Source organism: Rhipicephalus microplus, chromosome 8 (genome assembly GCF_043290135.1).
Source record: "Rhipicephalus microplus isolate Deutch F79 chromosome 8, USDA_Rmic, whole genome shotgun sequence".
Classification (NCBI taxonomy): domain Eukaryota; kingdom Metazoa; phylum Arthropoda; class Arachnida; order Ixodida; family Ixodidae; genus Rhipicephalus; species Rhipicephalus microplus.
In genome coordinates this window covers 79,381,802-79,398,623 of record NC_134707.1, presented here as the reverse complement: position 1 = coordinate 79,398,623, position 16,822 = coordinate 79,381,802, and the positions used below count along the sequence as shown (strand labels likewise).

The window sequence follows — 16,822 nt, the reverse complement described above, 5'->3', positions numbered from 1 at the left end:
AAAATTTCATTCCCCAGGTGAGGCTCGAACTCACAACCCCGGCATAGCTCACGAGAACTGTCGTATAAGTACCGTGCGCTAACCAATTGCGCCACTCGGGAACACGGTTGCACGTAAAAGTGTTTCCTTTAGGACTGTTGTCTACACACACCTCCAGTAAGCAAATGTTTTCGAGCCAGGCAGTCGCCAGCATTGAGTATACAATTAACCTCATGACTAATAATGAAAACTAATAAAAATTTCATTCGCCAGGTGAGGCTCGAACTCACAACCCCGGCATAGCTCACGAGAACTGTCGTATAAGTACCGTGCGCTAACCAATTGCGCCACTGGGGAACACGGTTTCACGTAAGAGTGTTTCCTTTAGGACTGTTGTCTACACACACCTCCAGTAAACAAATGTTTTCGAGCCAGGCAGTCGCCAGCATTCAGTATACAATGAACCTCACGACTAAATATGAAAACTAATAAAAATTTCATTCCCCAGGGGAGGCTCGAACTCACAACCCCGGGATAGCTCACGAGAACTGTCGTATAAGTACCGTGCACTAACCAATTGCGCCACTGGGGAACGCGGTTGCACGTAAGAGTGTTTCCTTTAGGACTGTTGTCTACACACACCTCCAGTAAACAAAAGTTTTCGAGCCAGGCAGTCGCCAGCATTGAGTATATTATTAACCTCATGACTAAAGAGAAAAACTAAGAAAAATTTCATTCCCCAGGTGAGGCTCGAACTCTCAACCCGCGCATAGCTCACGAGAACTGTCGTATAAGTACCGTGCGCTAACCAATTGCGCCACTGGGGAACACGGTTGCACGTAAGAGGGCTTCCTTTACGACTGTTGTCTCCACACAACTCCAGTAAACAAATGTTTCCGAGCCAGGCAGTCGCCAGCATTGAGTATACAATTAACCTCATGACTAATTATGAAAACTAATGAAAACTCCATTCCCCAGGTGAGGCTCAAACTCACGCCTCCGGCATAGCTCACGAGAACTTTCGTAAAGGTACAGTGCGCTAACCGATTGCGCCACTGGGGAACACGGTCACACGTAGGAGTCTTTCCTTTAGGACTGTTGTCCGCGCAAAACTCAAGTAAACAAATGTTTTCGAGCTAGGCAGTCGTAGCATTGAGTATACAATTAACCTCATGAATAAATATGAAAACTAATAAAAATTTCATTCCCCAGGTGAGGCTCGAACTCAGAACCCCGGCATAGCTCACGAGAACTGTCGTATAAGTACCGTGCGCTAACCAATAGCGCCACTGGAGAACACGGTTGCACGTAAGATTGTTTCCTTTACAACTGTTGTCTACACACTCCTCCAGTAAACAAATGTTTTCGAGCCAGGCAGTCGCCAGCATTCAGTATACAATTAACCTCATGACTAAATATGAAAACTAATAAAAATTTCACTCCCCAGACGAGGCTCAAACTCACAACCCCGGCATAGCTCCCGAGAACTGTCGTATAAGTACCGTGCGCTAACCAATTGCGCCACTGGGGAACACGGTCGCACATAGGAGTCTTTTCTTTAGGACTGTTGTCTACACACAACTCCAGTAAACAAATGTTTTCGAGCTAGGCAGTCACCAGCATTGAGTATACAATTAACCGCATGTATAAATATGAAAACTAATAAAAATTTCATTCCCCAGGTGAGGCTCGAACTCAAAACCCCGGCATAGCTCACGAGAACTGTCGTATAAGTACCGTGCGCTAACCAATTGCGCCAATGGGGAACATGGTTGCACGTAAGAGTGTTTCCTTTAGGACTGTTGTCTACACACACCTCCAGTAAACAAATGTTTTCGAGCCAGGCAGTCGTCAGCATTTAGTATACAATTAAACTCATGACTAAATATGAAAACTAATAAAAATGTCATTCCCCAGGTGGGGCTCGAACTCACAACCCCGGGAAAGCTCACGAGAACTGTCGTATAAGTACCGTGCGCTAACCAATTGCGCCACTGGGGAACACGGTTGCACGTAAGAGTGTTTCCTTTAAGACTGTTGTCTCCACACAACTCCAGTAAAAAATTGTTTTCGAGCCAGGCAGTTGCCAGCATTGAGTATACAATTAACCTCATGACTAAATATGAAAACTAATGAAAATTTCATTCCCCAGGTGAAGCTCGAGCTCACAACCCCAGCATAGCTCACGAGAACTGTCCTATAAATTCAGCGCTAACCAATTGCGCCACTGGGGAACACGGTTGCACGTAAAAGTGTTTCCTTTAGGACTGTTGTCTACACAAAACTCCAGTAAAGAAATGTTTTCGGGCCAGGCAGTCGCCAGCATTGAGTATACAATTACCTCATGGCTAAATATGAAAACTAATAAAAATTTCACTCCCCAGGCGAGGCTCAAACTCACAACCCCGGCATAGCTCCCGAGAACTGTCGTGTAAGTACCGTGCGCTAACCAATTGCGCCACTGGGGAACACGGTCGCACGTAGGAGTCTTTCCTTTAGGACTGTTGTCGGCGCAAAACTCCAGTAAACAAATTTTTTCGAGCCAGGCAGTCGCCAGCATCGAGTATACATTTAACCTCATGACTAAATATGAAAAATAATAAAAATTTCATTCCACAGGTGAGTCTCGAACTCACAACCTCGGCAAGGCTGACGAGAACTGTCGTATAAGTACCGTGCGCTAACCAATTGCGCCACTGGGGAACACGGTCGCACATAGGAGTCTTTTCTTTAGGACTGTTGTCTACACACAACTCCAGTAAACAAATGTTTTCGAGCTAGGCAGTCGCCATCATTGAGTATACAATTAACCTCACGTATAAATATAAAACTAATAAAAATTTCATTCCCCAGGTGAGGCTCGAACTTAAAACCCCGGTATAGCTCACGAGAACTGTCGTATAAGTACCGTGCGCTAACCAATTGCGCCACTGGGGAACACGGTTGCACGCAAGAGTGTTTCCTTTAGGACTGTTGTCTACACACACCTCCAGTAAACAAATGTTTTCAAGCCAGGCAGTCGCCAGCATTGAGTATACAATTAACCTCATGACTAATAATGAAAACTAATAAAAATTTCATTCCCCAGGTGAGGCTCGAACTCACAACCCCGGCATAGCTCACGAGAACTGTCGTATAAGTACCGTGCCCTAACCAATTGCGCCACTCGGGAACACGGTTGCACGTAAAAGTGTTTCCTTTAGGACTGTTGTCTGCACACACCTCCAGTAAGCAAATGTTTTCGAGCCAGGCAGTCGCCAGCATTGAGTATACAATTAACCTCATGACTAATAATGAAAACTAATAAAAATTTCAATCCCCAGGTGAGGCTCGAACTCACAACCCCGGCATAGCTCACGAGAACTGTCGTATAAGTACCGTGCGCTAACCAATTGCGCCACTGGGGAACACGGTTTCACGTAAGAGTGTTTCCTTTAGGACTGTTGTCTACACACACCTCCAGTAAACAAATGTTTTCGAGCCAGGCAGTCGCCAGCATTCAGTATACAATGAACCTCACGACTAAATATGAAAACTAATAAAAATTTCATTCCCCAGGTGAGGCTCGAACTCACAACCCCGGCATAGCTCACGAGAACTGTCGTATAAGTACCGTGCGCTACCCAATTGCGCCACTGGGGAACACGGTTTCACGTTAGAGTGTTTCCTTTACGACTGTTGTCTACACAAACCTCCAGTAAACAAATGTTTTCGAGCCAGGCAGTCGCCAGCATTTCGTATACAATTAACCTCATGACTAAATATGAAAACTAATAAAAATTTCATTTTTCAGGTGAGGCTCGAACTCACAACCCCGGGATAGCTCACGAGAACTGTCGTATAAGTACCGTGCACTAACCAATTGCGCCACTGGGGAACGCGGTTGCACGTAAGAGTGTTTCCTTTAGGACTGTTGTCTACACACACCTCCAGTAAACAAATGTTTTCGAGCTAGGCAGTCACCAGCATTGAGTATACAATTAACCGCATGTATAAATATGAAAACTAATAAAAATTTCATTCCCCAGGTGAGGCTCGAACTCAAAACCCCGGCATAGCTCACGAGAACTGTCGTATAAGTACCGTGCGCTAACCAATTGCGCCAATGGGGAACATGGTTGCACGTAAGAGTGTTTCCTTTAGGACTGTTGTCTACACACACCTCCAGTAAACAAATGTTTTCGAGCCAGGCAGTCGTCAGCATTTAGTATACAATTAAACTCATGACTAAATATGAAAACTAATAAAAATGTCATTCCCCAGGTGGGGCTCGAACTCACAACCCCGGGAAAGCTCACGAGAACTGTCGTATAAGTACCGTGCGCTAACCAATTGCGCCACTGGGGAACACGGTTGCAGGTAAGAGTGTTTCCTTTAGGACTGTTGTCTCCACACAACTCCAGTAAAAAATTGTTTTCGAGCCAGGCAGTTGCCAGCATTGAGTATACAATTAACCTCATGACTAAATATGAAAACTAATGAAAATTTCATTCCCCAGGTGAAGCTCGAACTCACAACCCCAGCATAGCTCACGAGAACTGTCCTATAAATTCAGCGCTAACCAATTGCGCCACTGGGGAACACGGTTGCACGTAAAAGTGTTTCCTTTAGGACTGTTGTCTACACAAAACTCCAGTAAAGAAATGTTTTCGGGCCAGGCAGTCGCCAGCATTGAGTATACAATTACCTCATGGCTAAATATGAAAACTAATAAAAATTTCACTCCCCAGGCGAGGCTCAAACTCACAACCCCGGCATAGCTCCCGAGAACTGTCGTGTAAGTACCGTGCGCTAACCAATTGCGCCACTGGGGAACACGGTCGCACGTAGGAGTCTTTCCTTTAGGACTGTTGTCGGCGCAAAACTCCAGTAAACAAATTTTTTCGAGCCAGGCAGTCGCCAGCATCGAGTATACATTTAACCTCATGACTAAATATGAAAACTAATAAAAATTTCATTCCACAGGTGAGTCTCGAACTCACAACCTCGGCAAGGCTGACGAGAACTGTCGTATAAGTACCGTGCGCTAACCAATTGCGCCACTGGGGAACACGGTCGCACATAGGAGTCTTTTCTTTAGGACTGTTGTCTACACACAACTCCAGTAAACAAATGTTTTCGAGCTAGGCAGTCGCCAGCATTGAGTATACAATTAACCTCACGTATAAATATAAAACTAATAAAAATTTCATTCCCCAGGTGAGGCTCGAACTTAAAACCCCGGTATAGCTCACGAGAACTGTCGTATAAGTACCGTGCGCTAACCAATTGCGCCACTGGGGAACACGGTTGCACGCAAGAGTGTTTCCTTTAGGACTGTTGTCTACACACACCTCCAGTAAACAAATGTTTTCAAGCCAGGCAGTCGCCAGCATTGAGTATACAATTAACCTCATGACCAATAATGAAAACTAATAAAAATTTCATTCCCCAGGTGAGGCTCGAACTCACAACCCCGGCATAGCTCACGAGAACTGTCGTATAAGTACCGTGCCCTAACCAATTGCGCCACTCGGGAACACGGTTGCACGTAAAAGTGTTTCCTTTAGGACTGTTGTCTGCACACACCTCCAGTAAGCAAATGTTTTCGAGCCAGGCAGTCGCCAGCATTGAGTATACAATTAACCTCATGACTAATAATGAAAACTAATAAAAATTTCAATCCCCAGGTGAGGCTCGAACTCACAACCCCGGCATAGCTCACGAGAACTGTCGTATAAGTACCGTGCGCTAACCAATTGCGCCACTGGGGAACACGGTTTCACGTAAGAGTGTTTCCTTTAGGACTGTTGTCTACACACACCTCCAGTAAACAAATGTTTTCGAGCCAGGCAGTCGCCAGCATTCAGTATACAATGAACCTCACGACTAAATATGAAAACTAATAAAAATTTCATTCCCCAGGTGAGGCTCGAACTCACAACCCCGGCATAGCTCACGAGAACTGTCGTATAAGTACCGTGCGCTACCCGATTGCGCCACTGGGGAACACGGTTTCACGTTAGAGTGTTTCCTTTACGACTGTTGTCTACACAAACCTCCAGTAAACAAATGTTTTCGAGCCAGGCAGTCGCCAGCATTTCGTATACAATTAACCTCATGACTAAATATGAAAACTAATAAAAATTTCATTTTTCAGGTGAGGCTCGAACTCACAACCCCGGGATAGCTCACGAGAACTGTCGTATAAGTACCGTGCACTAACCAATTGCGCCACTGGGGAACGCGGTTGCACGTAAGAGTGTTTCCTTTAGGACTGTTGTCTACACACACCTCCAGTAAACAAATGTTTTCGAGCTAGGCAGTCACCAGCATTGAGTATACAATTAACCGCATGTATAAATATGAAAACTAATAAAAATTTCATTCCCCAGGTGAGGCTCGAACTCAAAACCCCGGCATAGCTCACGAGAACTGTCGTATAAGTACCGTGCGCTAACCAATTGCGCCAATGGGGAACATGGTTGCACGTAAGAGTGTTTCCTTTAGGACTGTTGTCTACACACACCTCCAGTAAACAAATGTTTTCGAGCCAGGCAGTCGTCAGCATTTAGTATACAATTAAACTCATGACTAAATATGAAAACTAATAAAAATGTCATTCCCCAGGTGGGGCTCGAACTCACAACCCCGGGAAAGCTCACGAGAACTGTCGTATAAGTACCGTGCGCTAACCAATTGCGCCACTGGGGAACACGGTTGCAGGTAAGAGTGTTTCCTTTAGGACTGTTGTCTCCACACAACTCCAGTAAAAAATTGTTTTCGAGCCAGGCAGTTGCCAGCATTGAGTATACAATTAACCTCATGACTAAATATGAAAACTAATGAAAATTTCATTCCCCAGGTGAAGCTCGAACTCACAACCCCAGCATAGCTCACGAGAACTGTCCTATAAATTCAGCGCTAACCAATTGCGCCACTGGGGAACACGGTTGCACGTAAAAGTGTTTCCTTTAGGACTGTTGTCTACACAAAACTCCAGTAAAGAAATGTTTTCGGGCCAGGCAGTCGCCAGCATTGAGTATACAATTACCTCATGGCTAAATATGAAAACTAATAAAAATTTCACTCCCCAGGCGAGGCTCAAACTCACAACCCCGGCATAGCTCCCGAGAACTGTCGTGTAAGTACCGTGCGCTAACCAATTGCGCCACTGGGGAACACGGTCGCACGTAGGAGTCTTTCCTTTAGGACTGTTGTCGGCGCAAAACTCCAGTAAACAAATTTTTTCGAGCCAGGCAGTCGCCAGCATCGAGTATACATTTAACCTCATGACTAAATATGAAAACTAATAAAAATTTCATTCCACAGGTGAGTCTCGAACTCACAACCTCGGCAAGGCTGACGAGAACTGTCGTATAAGTACCGTGCGCTAACCAATTGCGCCACTGGGGAACACGGTCGCACATAGGAGTCTTTTCTTTAGGACTGTTGTCTACACACAACTCCAGTAAACAAATGTTTTCGAGCTAGGCAGTCGCCAGCATTGAGTATACAATTAACCTCACGTATAAATATAAAACTAATAAAAATTTCATTCCCCAGGTGAGGCTCGAACTTAAAACCCCGGTATAGCTCACGAGAACTGTCGTATAAGTACCGTGCGCTAACCAATTGCGCCACTGGGGAACACGGTTGCACGCAAGAGTGTTTCCTTTAGGACTGTTGTCTACACACACCTCCAGTAAACAAATGTTTTCAAGCCAGGCAGTCGCCAGCATTGAGTATACAATTAACCTCATGACCAATAATGAAAACTAATAAAAATTTCATTCCCCAGGTGAGGCTCGAACTCACAACCCCGGCATAGCTCACGAGAACTGTCGTATAAGTACCGTGCCCTAACCAATTGCGCCACTCGGGAACACGGTTGCACGAAAAAGTGTTTCCTTTAGGACTGTTGTCTACACACAACTCCAGTAAACAAATGTTTTCGAGCCAGGCAGTCGCCAGCATTGAGTATACAAATACCTCATGGCTAAATATGAAAACTAATGAAAATTTCACTCCCCAGGTGATGCTCGAACTCACAACCCCGGCATAGCTCACGAGAACTGTCGTATAAGTACCGTGCACTAACCAATTGCGCCACTGTGGAACATGGTTGCACGTAAGAGTGTTTCGTTTAGGACTGTTGTCTACACACACCTGCAGTAAACAAATGTTTTCGAGCCAGGCAGTCGCCAGCATTGAGTATACAATTAACCTCATGACTAAATATGAAAACTAATAAAAATGTCATTCCCCAGGTGGGGCTCGAACTCACAACCCCGGGATAGCTCACGAGAACTGTCGTATAAGTACCGTGCGCTAACCAATTGCGCCACTGGGGAACACGGTTGCACGTAAGAGTGTTTCCTTTAGGACTGTTGTCTCCACACAACTCCAGTAAACAAATGTTTTCGAGCCAGGCAGTTGCCAGCATTGAGTATACAATTAACCTCATGACTGAATATGAAAAATAATGAAAATTTCATTCCCCAGGTGAGGCTCGAACTCACAACCCCGGCATAGCTCACAAGAAATGTCCTATAAATTCAGCGCTAACCAATTGCGCCACTGGGGAACACGGTTGCACGTAAAAGTGTTTCCTTTAGGACTGTTGTCTACACACAACTCCAGTAAAGAAATGTTTTCGGGCCAGGCAGTCGCCAGCATTGAGTATACAATTACCTCATGGCTAAATATGAAAACTAATAAAAATTTCACTCCCCAGGCAAGGCTTAAACTCACAACCCCGGCATAGCTCCCGAGAACTGTCGTGTAAGTACAGTGCGCTAACCAATTGCGCCACTGGGGAACACAGTCGCACGTAGGAGTCTTTCCTTTAGGACTGTTGTCTGCGCAAAACTTCAGTAAAGAAATTTTTTCGAGCCAGGCAGTCGCCAGCATCGAGTATACATTAAACCTCATGACTAAATATGAAAACTAATAAAAATTTCATTCCACAGGTGAGTCTCGAACTCACAACCTCGGCATAGCTGACGAGAACTGTCGTATAAGTACCGTGCGCTAACCTATTGCGCCACTGGGGAACACGGTCGCACGTAGGAGCCTTTTCTTTAGGACTGTTGTCTACACACAACTCCAGTAAACAAATGTTTTCGAGCTAGGCAGTCGCCAGCATTGAGTATAATATTAACCTCATGTATAAATATAAAACTAACAAAAATTTCATTCCCCAGGTGAGACTAGAACTTAAAACCCCGGCATAGCTCACGAGAACTGTCGTATAAGTACCGTGCGCTAACCAATTGCGCCACTGGGGAACACGGTTGCACGTAAGAGTGTTTCCTTTAGGACTGTTGTCTACACACACGTCCAGTAAACAAATGTTTTCAAGCCAGGCAGTCGCCAGCATTGAGCATACAATTAACCTCATGACTAATAATGAAAACTAATAAAAATTTCATTCCCCAGGTGAGGCTCGAACTCACAACCCCGGCATAGCTCACGAGAACTGTCGTATAAGTACCGTGCGCTAACCAATTGCGCCACTCGGGAACACGGTTGCACGTAAAAGTGTTTCCTTTAGGACTGTTGTCTACACACACCTCCAGTAAGCAAATGTTTTCGAGCCAGGCAGTCGCCAGCATTGAGTATACAATTAACCTCATGACTAATAATGAAAACTAATAAAAATTTCATTCGCCAGGTGAGGCTCGAACTCACAACCACGGCATAGCTCACGAGAACTGTCGTATAAGTACCATGCGCTAACCAATTGCGCCACTGGGGAACACGGTTTCACGTAAGAGTGTTTCCTTTAGGACTGTTGTCTACACACACCTCCAGTAAACAAATGTTTTCGAGCCAGGCAGTCGCCAGCATTCAGTATACAATGAACCTCACGACTAAATATGAAAACTAATAAAAATTTCATTCCCCAGGTGAGGCTCGAACTCACAACCCCGGCATAGCTCATGAGAACTGTCGTATAAGTACCGTGCGCTACCCAATTGCGCCACTGGGGAACACGGTTTCACGTTAGAGTGTTTCCTTTACGACTGTTATCTACACAAACCTCCAGTAAACAAATGTTTTCGAGCCAGGCAGTCGCCAGCATTGCGTATACAATTAACCTCATGAATAAATATGAAAACTAATAAAAATTTCATTCCCCAGGGGAGGCTCGAACTCACAACCCCGGGATAGCTCACGAGAACTGTCGTATAAGTACCGTGCACTAACCAATTGCGCCACTGGGGAACGCGGTTGCACGTAAGAGTGTTTCCTTTAGGACTGTTGTCTACACACACCTCCAGTAAACAAAAGTTTTCGAGCCAGGCAGTCGCCAGCATTGAGTATACAATTAACCTCATGACTAAAGAGAAAAACTAATAAAAATTTCATTCCCCAGGTGAGGCTCGAACTCTCAACCCGCGCATAGCTCACGAGAACTGTCGTATAAGTACCGTGCGCTAACCAATTGCGCCACTGGGGAACACGGTTGCACGTAAGAGGGCTTCCTTTACGACTGTTGTCTCCACACAACTCCAGTAAACAAATGTTTCCGAGCCAGGCAGTCGCCAGCATTGAGTATACAATTAACCTCAAGACTAATTATGAAAACTAATGAAAATTCCATTCCCCAGGTGAGGCTCAAACTCACGCCTCCGGCATAGCTCACGAGAACTTGCGTAAAGGTACAGTGCGCTAACCGATTGCGCCACTGGGGAACACGGTCACACGTAGGAGTCTTTCCTTTAGGACTGTTGTCCGCGCAAAACTCAAGTAAACAAATGTTTTCGAGCTAGGCAGTCGTAGCATTGAGTATACAATTAACCTCATGAATAAATATGAAAACTAATAAAAATTTCACTCCACAGGTGAGTCTCGAACTCACAACCTCGGCATAGCTCACGAGAACTGTCGTATAAGTACCGTGCGCTAACCAATTGCGCCACTGGGGAACACGGTTTCACGTTAGAGTGTTTCCTTTACGACTGTTGTCTACACACACCTCCAGTAAACAAATGTTTTCGAGCCAGGCAGTCGCCAGCATTGCGTATACAACTAACCTCATGACTAAATATGAAAACTAATAAAAATTTCATTCCTCAGGTGAGGCTCGAACTCAGAGCCCCGGCATAGCTCACGAGAACTGTCGTATAAGTACCGTGCGCTAACCAATAGCGCCACTGGAGAACACGGTTGCACGTAAGAGTGTTTCCTTTACAACTGTTGTCTACACACTCCTCAAGTAAACAAATGTTTTCGAGCCAGGCAGTCGCCAGCATTCAGTATACAATTAACCTCATGACTAAATATGAAAACTAATAAAAATTTCACTCCCCAGGCGAGGCTCAAACTCACAACCCCGGCATAGCTCACGAGAACTGTCGTGTAAGTACCGTGCGCTAACCAATTGCGCCACTGGGGAACACGGTCGCACGTAGGAGTTTTTCCTTTAGGACTGTTGTCTGCGCAAAACTCCATTAAACAAATTTTTTCGAGCCAGGCAGTCGCCAGCATTGAGTATACAATTAACCTCATGACTAAATATGAAAACTAATAAAAATTTCATTCAACAGGTGAGTCTCGAACTCACAACCCTGGCATAGCTGACGAGAACTGTCGTATAAGTACCATGCGCTAACCAATTGCGCCACTGGGGAACACGGTCGCACGTAGGAGTCTTTTCTTTAGGACTGTTGCCTACACACAACTCCAGTAAACAAATGTTTTCGAGCTAGGCAGTCGCCAGCATTGAGTATACAATTAACCTCATGACTAATGACGAAAACTAATAAAAATTTCATTCCCCAGGTGACGCTCGGACTCACAACCCCGGCATAGCTCACGAGAACTGTCGTATAAGTACCGTGCGCAAACAAATTGCGCCACTGGGGAACATGGTTGCACGTAAGAGTGTTTCCTTTAGGACTGTTGTCTACACACAACTTCAGTAAACAAATGTTTTCGGGCCAGGCTGTCGCCAGCATTGAGTATACAATTAACCTCATAAATTAATATGAAAACTAATAAAAATTTCATTCCCCAGATGAGGCTCGAACTCACAACCCCGGCATAGCTCACGAGAACTGTCGTATAAGTACCGTGCGCTAACCAATTGCGCCACTGGGGAACACGGTTGCACGTAAGAGTGTTTCCTTTAGGACTGTTGTCTACACACACCTCCTGTAAAAAATGTTTTCGAGCCAGGCAGTCGCCAGCATTGAGTATACAATTAACCTCATGACTAATAATGAAAACTAATAAAAATTTCATTCCCCAGGTGAGGCTCGAACTCACAACCCCGGCATAGCTCACGAGAACTGTCGTATAAGTACCGTGCGCTAACCAATTGCGCCACTGGGGAACACGGTTTCACGTAAGAGCGTTTCCTTTAGGACTGTTGTCTACACACACCTCCAGTAAGCAAATGTTTTCGAGCCAGGCAGTCGCCAGCATTGAATATACAATTAACCTTATGACTAATAATGAAAACTAATAAAAATTTCATTCCCCAGGTGAGGCTCGAACTCACAACCCCGGCATAGCTCACGAGAACTGTCGTATAAGTACCGTGCCCTAACCAATTGCGCCACTCGGGAACACGGTTGCACGTAAAAGTGTTTCCTTTAGGACTGTTGTCTGCACACACCTCCAGTAAGCAAATGTTTTCGAGCCAGGCAGTCGCCAGCATTAAGTATGCAATTAACCTCATGACTAATAATGAAAACTAATAAAAATTTCAATCCCCAGGTGAGGTTCGAACTCATAACCCCGGCATAGCTCACGAGAACTGTCGTATAAGTACCGTGCGCTAACCAATTGCGCCACTGGGGAACACGGTTTCACGTTAGAGTGTTTCCTTTACGACTGTTGTCTACACAAACCTCCAGTAAACAAATGTTTTCGAGCCAGGCAGTCGCCAGCATTTCGTATACAATTAACTTCATGACTAAATATGAAAACTAATAAAAATTTCATTCCCCAGGTGAGGCTCGAACTCACAACCCCGGGATAGCTCACGAGAACTGTCGTATAAGTACCGTGCACTAACCAATTGCGCCACTGGTGAACGCGGTTGCACGTAAGAGTGTTTCCTTCAGGACTGTTGTCTACACACACCTCCAGTAAACAAATGTTTTCGAGCCAGGCAGTCGCCAGCATTGAGTATACAATTGACCTCATGACTAATAATGAAAACTAATAAAAATTTCATTACCCAGGTGAGGCTCGAACTCACAACCCCGGCATAGCTCACGAAAACTGTCGTATAAGTACCGTGCCCTAACCAATTGCGCCTTTCGGGAACACGGTTGCACGTAAAAGTGTTTCCTTTAGGACTGTTGTCTGCACACACCTCCAGTAAGCAAATGTTTTCGAGCCAGGCAGTCGCCAGCATTGAGTATACAATTAACCTCATGACTAATAATGAAAACTAATAAAAATTTCAATCCCCAGGTGAGGCTCGAACTCACAACCCCGGCATAGCTCACGAGAACTGTCGTATAAGTACCGTGCGCTAACCAATTGCGCCACTGGGGAACACGGTTTCACGTAAGAGTGTTTCCTTTAGGACTGTTGTCTACACACACCTCCAGTAAACAAATGTTTTCGAGCCAGGCAGTCGCCAGCATTCAGTATACAATGAACCTCACGACTAAATATGAAAACTAATAAAAATTTCATTCCCCAGGTGAGGCTCGAACTCACAACCCCGGCATAGCTCACGAGAACTGTCGTATAAGTACCGTGCGCTACCCAATTGCGCCACTGGGGAACACGGTTTCACGTTAGAGTGTTTCCTTTACGACTGTTGTCTACACAAACCTCCAGTAAACAAATGTTTTCAAGCCAGGCAGTCGCCAGCATTGAGCATACAATTAACCTCATGAATTATAATGAAAACTAATAAAAATTTCATTCCCCAGGTGAGGCTCCAACTCACAACCCCGGCATAGCTCACGAGAACTGTCGTATAAGTACCGTGCGCTAACCAATTGCGCCACTCGGGAACACGGTTGCACGTAAAAGTGTTTCCTTTAGGACTGTTGTCTACACACACCTCCAGTAAGCAAATGTTTTCGAGCCAGGCAGTCGCCAGCATTGAGTATACAATTAACCTCATGACTAATAATGAAAACTAATAAAAATTTCATTCGCCAGGTGAGGCTCGAACTCACAACCCCGGCATAGCTCACGAGAACTGTCGTATAAGTACCATGCGCTAACCAATTGCGCCACTGGGGAACACGGTTTCACGTAAGAGTGTTTCCTTTAGGACTGTTGTCTACACACACCTCCAGTAAACAAATGTTTTCGAGCCAGGCAGTCGCCAGCATTCAGTATACAATGAACCTCACGACTAAATATGAAAACTAATAAAAATTTCATTCCCCAGGTGAGGCTCGAACTCACAACCCCGGCATAGCTCATGAGAACTGTCGTATAAGTACCGTGCGCTACCCAATTGCGCCACTGGGGAACACGGTTTCACGTTAGAGTGTTTCCTTTACGACTGTTATCTACACAAACCTCCAGTAAACAAATGTTTTCGAGCCAGGCAGTCGCCAGCATTGCGTATACAATTAACCTCATGAATAAATATGAAAACTAATAAAAATTTCATTCCCCAGGGGAGGCTCGAACTCACAACCCCGGGATAGCTCACGAGAACTGTCGTATAAGTACCGTGCACTAACCAATTGCGCCACTGGGGAACGCGGTTGCACGTAAGAGTGTTTCCTTTAGGACTGTTGTCTACACACACCTCCAGTAAACAAAAGTTTTCGAGCCAGGCAGTCGCCAGCATTGAGTATACAATTAACCTCATGACTAAAGAGAAAAACTAATAAAAATTTCATTCCCCAGGTGAGGCTCGAACTCTCAACCCGCGCATAGCTCACGAGAACTGTCGTATAAGTACCGTGCGCTAACCAATTGCGCCACTGGGGAACACGGTTGCACGTAAGAGGGCTTCCTTTACGACTGTTGTCTCCACACAACTCCAGTAAACAAATGTTTCCGAGCCAGGCAGTCGCCAGCATTGAGTATACAATTAACCTCAAGACTAATTATGAAAACTAATGAAAATTCCATTCCCCAGGTGAGGCTCAAACTCACGCCTCCGGCATAGCTCACGAGAACTTGCGTAAAGGTACAGTGCGCTAACCGATTGCGCCACTGGGGAACACGGTCACACGTAGGAGTCTTTCCTTTAGGACTGTTGTCCGCGCAAAACTCAAGTAAACAAATGTTTTCGAGCTAGGCAGTCGTAGCATTGAGTATACAATTAACCTCATGAATAAATATGAAAACTAATAAAAATTTCACTCCACAGGTGAGTCTCGAACTCACAACCTCGGCATAGCTCACGAGAACTGTCGTATAAGTACCGTGCGCTAACCAATTGCGCCACTGGGGAACACGGTTTCACGTTAGAGTGTTTCCTTTACGACTGTTGTCTACACACACCTCCAGTAAACAAATGTTTTCGAGCCAGGCAGTCGCCAGCATTGCGTATACAACTAACCTCATGACTAAATATGAAAACTAATAAAAATTTCATTCCTCAGGTGAGGCTCGAACTCAGAGCCCCGGCATAGCTCACGAGAACTGTCGTATAAGTACCGTGCGCTAACCAATAGCGCCACTGGAGAACACGGTTGCACGTAAGAGTGTTTCCTTTACAACTGTTGTCTACACACTCCTCAAGTAAACAAATGTTTTCGAGCCAGGCAGTCGCCAGCATTCAGTATACAATTAACCTCATGACTAAATATGAAAACTAATAAAAATTTCACTCCCCAGGCGAGGCTCAAACTCACAACCCCGGCATAGCTCACGAGAACTTTCGTGTAAGTACCGTGCGCTAACCAATTGCGCCACTGGGGAACACGGTCGCACGTAGGAGTTTTTCCTTTAGGACTGTTGTTTGCGCAAAACTCCATTAAACAAATTTTTTCGAGCCAGGCAGTCGCCAGCATTGAGTATACAATTAACCTCATGACTAAATATGAAAACTAATAAAAATTTCATTCAACAGGTGAGTCTCGAACTCACAACCCTGGCATAGCTGACGAGAACTGTCGTATAAGTACCATGCGCTAACCAATTGCGCCACTGGGGAACACGGTCGCACGTAGGAGTCTTTTCTTTAGGACTGTTGCCTACACACAACTCCAGTAAACAAATGTTTTCGTGCTAGGCAGTCGCCAGCATTGAGTATACAATTAACCTCATGACTAATGACGAAAACTAATAAAAATTTCATTCCCCAGGTGACGCTCGGACTCACAACCCCGGCATAGCTCACGAGAACTGTCGTATAAGTACCGTGCGCTAACCAACTGCGCCACTGGGGAAAACGGTTGCACGTAAAAGTGTTTTCTTTAGGACTGTTGTCTACACACAACTTCAGTAAACAAATGTTTTCGGGCCAGGCTGTCGCCAGCATTGAGTATACAATTAACCTCATAAATTAATATGAAAACTAATAAAAATTTCATTCCCCAGATGAGGCTCGAACTCACAACCCCGGCATAGCTCACGAGAACTGTCGTATAAGTACCGTGCGCTAACCAATTGCGCCACTGGGGAACACGGTTGCACGTAAGAGTGTTTCCTTTAGGACTGTTGTCTACACACACCTCCTGTAAAAAATGTTTTCGAGCCAGGCAGTCGCCAGCATTGAGTATACAATTAACCTCATGACTAATAATGAAAACTAATAAAAATTTGATTCCCCAGGTGAGGCTCGAACTCACAACCCCGGCATAGCTCACGAGAACTGTCGTATAAGTACCGTGCGCTAACCAATTGCGCCACTGGGGAACAGGGTTTCACGTAAGAGCGTTTCCTTTAGGACTGTTGTCTACACACACCTCCAGTA

General features: G+C 45.1%; 34 non-coding genes across 34 annotated transcripts; all 34 read right to left on the bottom strand.

Annotated features, from left to right (window-relative positions):
- Positions 1–9: 9 nt before the first annotated feature.
- Positions 10–101, bottom strand: TRNAI-UAU (transfer RNA isoleucine (anticodon UAU)). Its single transcript is given in 2 exon segments — positions 10–45; positions 64–101. It is a non-coding gene; the product is annotated as a tRNA-Ile (tRNA).
- A 143-nt stretch (positions 102–244) lies between these two features.
- On the bottom strand, positions 245–336 carry TRNAI-UAU (transfer RNA isoleucine (anticodon UAU)). Its single transcript is given in 2 exon segments — positions 245–280; positions 299–336. It is a non-coding gene; the product is annotated as a tRNA-Ile (tRNA).
- Positions 337–1,418: 1,082 nt separating this feature from the next.
- Positions 1,419–1,510, bottom strand: TRNAI-UAU (transfer RNA isoleucine (anticodon UAU)). Its single transcript is given in 2 exon segments — positions 1,419–1,454; positions 1,473–1,510. It is a non-coding gene; the product is annotated as a tRNA-Ile (tRNA).
- Positions 1,511–1,888: 378 nt separating this feature from the next.
- TRNAI-UAU (transfer RNA isoleucine (anticodon UAU)) lies at positions 1,889–1,980 on the bottom strand. Its single transcript is given in 2 exon segments — positions 1,889–1,924; positions 1,943–1,980. It is a non-coding gene; the product is annotated as a tRNA-Ile (tRNA).
- Positions 1,981–2,355: 375 nt separating this feature from the next.
- On the bottom strand, positions 2,356–2,447 carry TRNAV-UAC (transfer RNA valine (anticodon UAC)). The gene is given in 2 exon segments: positions 2,356–2,391; positions 2,410–2,447. It is a non-coding gene; the product is annotated as a tRNA-Val (tRNA).
- A 143-nt stretch (positions 2,448–2,590) lies between these two features.
- Positions 2,591–2,682, bottom strand: TRNAI-UAU (transfer RNA isoleucine (anticodon UAU)). Its single transcript is given in 2 exon segments — positions 2,591–2,626; positions 2,645–2,682. It is a non-coding gene; the product is annotated as a tRNA-Ile (tRNA).
- Positions 2,683–3,294: 612 nt separating this feature from the next.
- On the bottom strand, positions 3,295–3,386 carry TRNAI-UAU (transfer RNA isoleucine (anticodon UAU)). The gene is given in 2 exon segments: positions 3,295–3,330; positions 3,349–3,386. It is a non-coding gene; the product is annotated as a tRNA-Ile (tRNA).
- A 143-nt stretch (positions 3,387–3,529) lies between these two features.
- TRNAI-UAU (transfer RNA isoleucine (anticodon UAU)) lies at positions 3,530–3,621 on the bottom strand. Its single transcript is given in 2 exon segments — positions 3,530–3,565; positions 3,584–3,621. It is a non-coding gene; the product is annotated as a tRNA-Ile (tRNA).
- A 613-nt stretch (positions 3,622–4,234) lies between these two features.
- TRNAI-UAU (transfer RNA isoleucine (anticodon UAU)) lies at positions 4,235–4,326 on the bottom strand. Its single transcript is given in 2 exon segments — positions 4,235–4,270; positions 4,289–4,326. It is a non-coding gene; the product is annotated as a tRNA-Ile (tRNA).
- A 375-nt stretch (positions 4,327–4,701) lies between these two features.
- Positions 4,702–4,793, bottom strand: TRNAV-UAC (transfer RNA valine (anticodon UAC)). The gene is given in 2 exon segments: positions 4,702–4,737; positions 4,756–4,793. It is a non-coding gene; the product is annotated as a tRNA-Val (tRNA).
- A 143-nt stretch (positions 4,794–4,936) lies between these two features.
- TRNAI-UAU (transfer RNA isoleucine (anticodon UAU)) lies at positions 4,937–5,028 on the bottom strand. Its single transcript is given in 2 exon segments — positions 4,937–4,972; positions 4,991–5,028. It is a non-coding gene; the product is annotated as a tRNA-Ile (tRNA).
- A 612-nt stretch (positions 5,029–5,640) lies between these two features.
- TRNAI-UAU (transfer RNA isoleucine (anticodon UAU)) lies at positions 5,641–5,732 on the bottom strand. Its single transcript is given in 2 exon segments — positions 5,641–5,676; positions 5,695–5,732. It is a non-coding gene; the product is annotated as a tRNA-Ile (tRNA).
- Positions 5,733–5,875: 143 nt separating this feature from the next.
- Positions 5,876–5,967, bottom strand: TRNAI-UAU (transfer RNA isoleucine (anticodon UAU)). Its single transcript is given in 2 exon segments — positions 5,876–5,911; positions 5,930–5,967. It is a non-coding gene; the product is annotated as a tRNA-Ile (tRNA).
- Positions 5,968–6,580: 613 nt separating this feature from the next.
- Positions 6,581–6,672, bottom strand: TRNAI-UAU (transfer RNA isoleucine (anticodon UAU)). The gene is given in 2 exon segments: positions 6,581–6,616; positions 6,635–6,672. It is a non-coding gene; the product is annotated as a tRNA-Ile (tRNA).
- Positions 6,673–7,047: 375 nt separating this feature from the next.
- On the bottom strand, positions 7,048–7,139 carry TRNAV-UAC (transfer RNA valine (anticodon UAC)). Its single transcript is given in 2 exon segments — positions 7,048–7,083; positions 7,102–7,139. It is a non-coding gene; the product is annotated as a tRNA-Val (tRNA).
- Positions 7,140–7,282: 143 nt separating this feature from the next.
- TRNAI-UAU (transfer RNA isoleucine (anticodon UAU)) lies at positions 7,283–7,374 on the bottom strand. Its single transcript is given in 2 exon segments — positions 7,283–7,318; positions 7,337–7,374. It is a non-coding gene; the product is annotated as a tRNA-Ile (tRNA).
- An 846-nt stretch (positions 7,375–8,220) lies between these two features.
- Positions 8,221–8,312, bottom strand: TRNAI-UAU (transfer RNA isoleucine (anticodon UAU)). The gene is given in 2 exon segments: positions 8,221–8,256; positions 8,275–8,312. It is a non-coding gene; the product is annotated as a tRNA-Ile (tRNA).
- Positions 8,313–8,922: 610 nt separating this feature from the next.
- On the bottom strand, positions 8,923–9,014 carry TRNAI-UAU (transfer RNA isoleucine (anticodon UAU)). Its single transcript is given in 2 exon segments — positions 8,923–8,958; positions 8,977–9,014. It is a non-coding gene; the product is annotated as a tRNA-Ile (tRNA).
- Positions 9,015–9,391: 377 nt separating this feature from the next.
- On the bottom strand, positions 9,392–9,483 carry TRNAI-UAU (transfer RNA isoleucine (anticodon UAU)). The gene is given in 2 exon segments: positions 9,392–9,427; positions 9,446–9,483. It is a non-coding gene; the product is annotated as a tRNA-Ile (tRNA).
- Positions 9,484–9,626: 143 nt separating this feature from the next.
- TRNAI-UAU (transfer RNA isoleucine (anticodon UAU)) lies at positions 9,627–9,718 on the bottom strand. Its single transcript is given in 2 exon segments — positions 9,627–9,662; positions 9,681–9,718. It is a non-coding gene; the product is annotated as a tRNA-Ile (tRNA).
- Positions 9,719–9,861: 143 nt separating this feature from the next.
- TRNAI-UAU (transfer RNA isoleucine (anticodon UAU)) lies at positions 9,862–9,953 on the bottom strand. The gene is given in 2 exon segments: positions 9,862–9,897; positions 9,916–9,953. It is a non-coding gene; the product is annotated as a tRNA-Ile (tRNA).
- Positions 9,954–10,800: 847 nt separating this feature from the next.
- On the bottom strand, positions 10,801–10,892 carry TRNAI-UAU (transfer RNA isoleucine (anticodon UAU)). Its single transcript is given in 2 exon segments — positions 10,801–10,836; positions 10,855–10,892. It is a non-coding gene; the product is annotated as a tRNA-Ile (tRNA).
- Positions 10,893–11,270: 378 nt separating this feature from the next.
- On the bottom strand, positions 11,271–11,362 carry TRNAV-UAC (transfer RNA valine (anticodon UAC)). Its single transcript is given in 2 exon segments — positions 11,271–11,306; positions 11,325–11,362. It is a non-coding gene; the product is annotated as a tRNA-Val (tRNA).
- Positions 11,363–11,975: 613 nt separating this feature from the next.
- Positions 11,976–12,067, bottom strand: TRNAI-UAU (transfer RNA isoleucine (anticodon UAU)). Its single transcript is given in 2 exon segments — positions 11,976–12,011; positions 12,030–12,067. It is a non-coding gene; the product is annotated as a tRNA-Ile (tRNA).
- Positions 12,068–12,209: 142 nt separating this feature from the next.
- On the bottom strand, positions 12,210–12,301 carry TRNAI-UAU (transfer RNA isoleucine (anticodon UAU)). Its single transcript is given in 2 exon segments — positions 12,210–12,245; positions 12,264–12,301. It is a non-coding gene; the product is annotated as a tRNA-Ile (tRNA).
- Positions 12,302–12,679: 378 nt separating this feature from the next.
- TRNAI-UAU (transfer RNA isoleucine (anticodon UAU)) lies at positions 12,680–12,771 on the bottom strand. Its single transcript is given in 2 exon segments — positions 12,680–12,715; positions 12,734–12,771. It is a non-coding gene; the product is annotated as a tRNA-Ile (tRNA).
- Positions 12,772–13,384: 613 nt separating this feature from the next.
- Positions 13,385–13,476, bottom strand: TRNAI-UAU (transfer RNA isoleucine (anticodon UAU)). Its single transcript is given in 2 exon segments — positions 13,385–13,420; positions 13,439–13,476. It is a non-coding gene; the product is annotated as a tRNA-Ile (tRNA).
- A 143-nt stretch (positions 13,477–13,619) lies between these two features.
- On the bottom strand, positions 13,620–13,711 carry TRNAI-UAU (transfer RNA isoleucine (anticodon UAU)). The gene is given in 2 exon segments: positions 13,620–13,655; positions 13,674–13,711. It is a non-coding gene; the product is annotated as a tRNA-Ile (tRNA).
- Positions 13,712–14,089: 378 nt separating this feature from the next.
- Positions 14,090–14,181, bottom strand: TRNAI-UAU (transfer RNA isoleucine (anticodon UAU)). The gene is given in 2 exon segments: positions 14,090–14,125; positions 14,144–14,181. It is a non-coding gene; the product is annotated as a tRNA-Ile (tRNA).
- A 143-nt stretch (positions 14,182–14,324) lies between these two features.
- On the bottom strand, positions 14,325–14,416 carry TRNAI-UAU (transfer RNA isoleucine (anticodon UAU)). The gene is given in 2 exon segments: positions 14,325–14,360; positions 14,379–14,416. It is a non-coding gene; the product is annotated as a tRNA-Ile (tRNA).
- Positions 14,417–15,263: 847 nt separating this feature from the next.
- TRNAI-UAU (transfer RNA isoleucine (anticodon UAU)) lies at positions 15,264–15,355 on the bottom strand. Its single transcript is given in 2 exon segments — positions 15,264–15,299; positions 15,318–15,355. It is a non-coding gene; the product is annotated as a tRNA-Ile (tRNA).
- A 378-nt stretch (positions 15,356–15,733) lies between these two features.
- Positions 15,734–15,825, bottom strand: TRNAV-UAC (transfer RNA valine (anticodon UAC)). Its single transcript is given in 2 exon segments — positions 15,734–15,769; positions 15,788–15,825. It is a non-coding gene; the product is annotated as a tRNA-Val (tRNA).
- Positions 15,826–16,438: 613 nt separating this feature from the next.
- On the bottom strand, positions 16,439–16,530 carry TRNAI-UAU (transfer RNA isoleucine (anticodon UAU)). The gene is given in 2 exon segments: positions 16,439–16,474; positions 16,493–16,530. It is a non-coding gene; the product is annotated as a tRNA-Ile (tRNA).
- A 142-nt stretch (positions 16,531–16,672) lies between these two features.
- TRNAI-UAU (transfer RNA isoleucine (anticodon UAU)) lies at positions 16,673–16,764 on the bottom strand. Its single transcript is given in 2 exon segments — positions 16,673–16,708; positions 16,727–16,764. It is a non-coding gene; the product is annotated as a tRNA-Ile (tRNA).
- Positions 16,765–16,822: the final 58 nt, after the last annotated feature.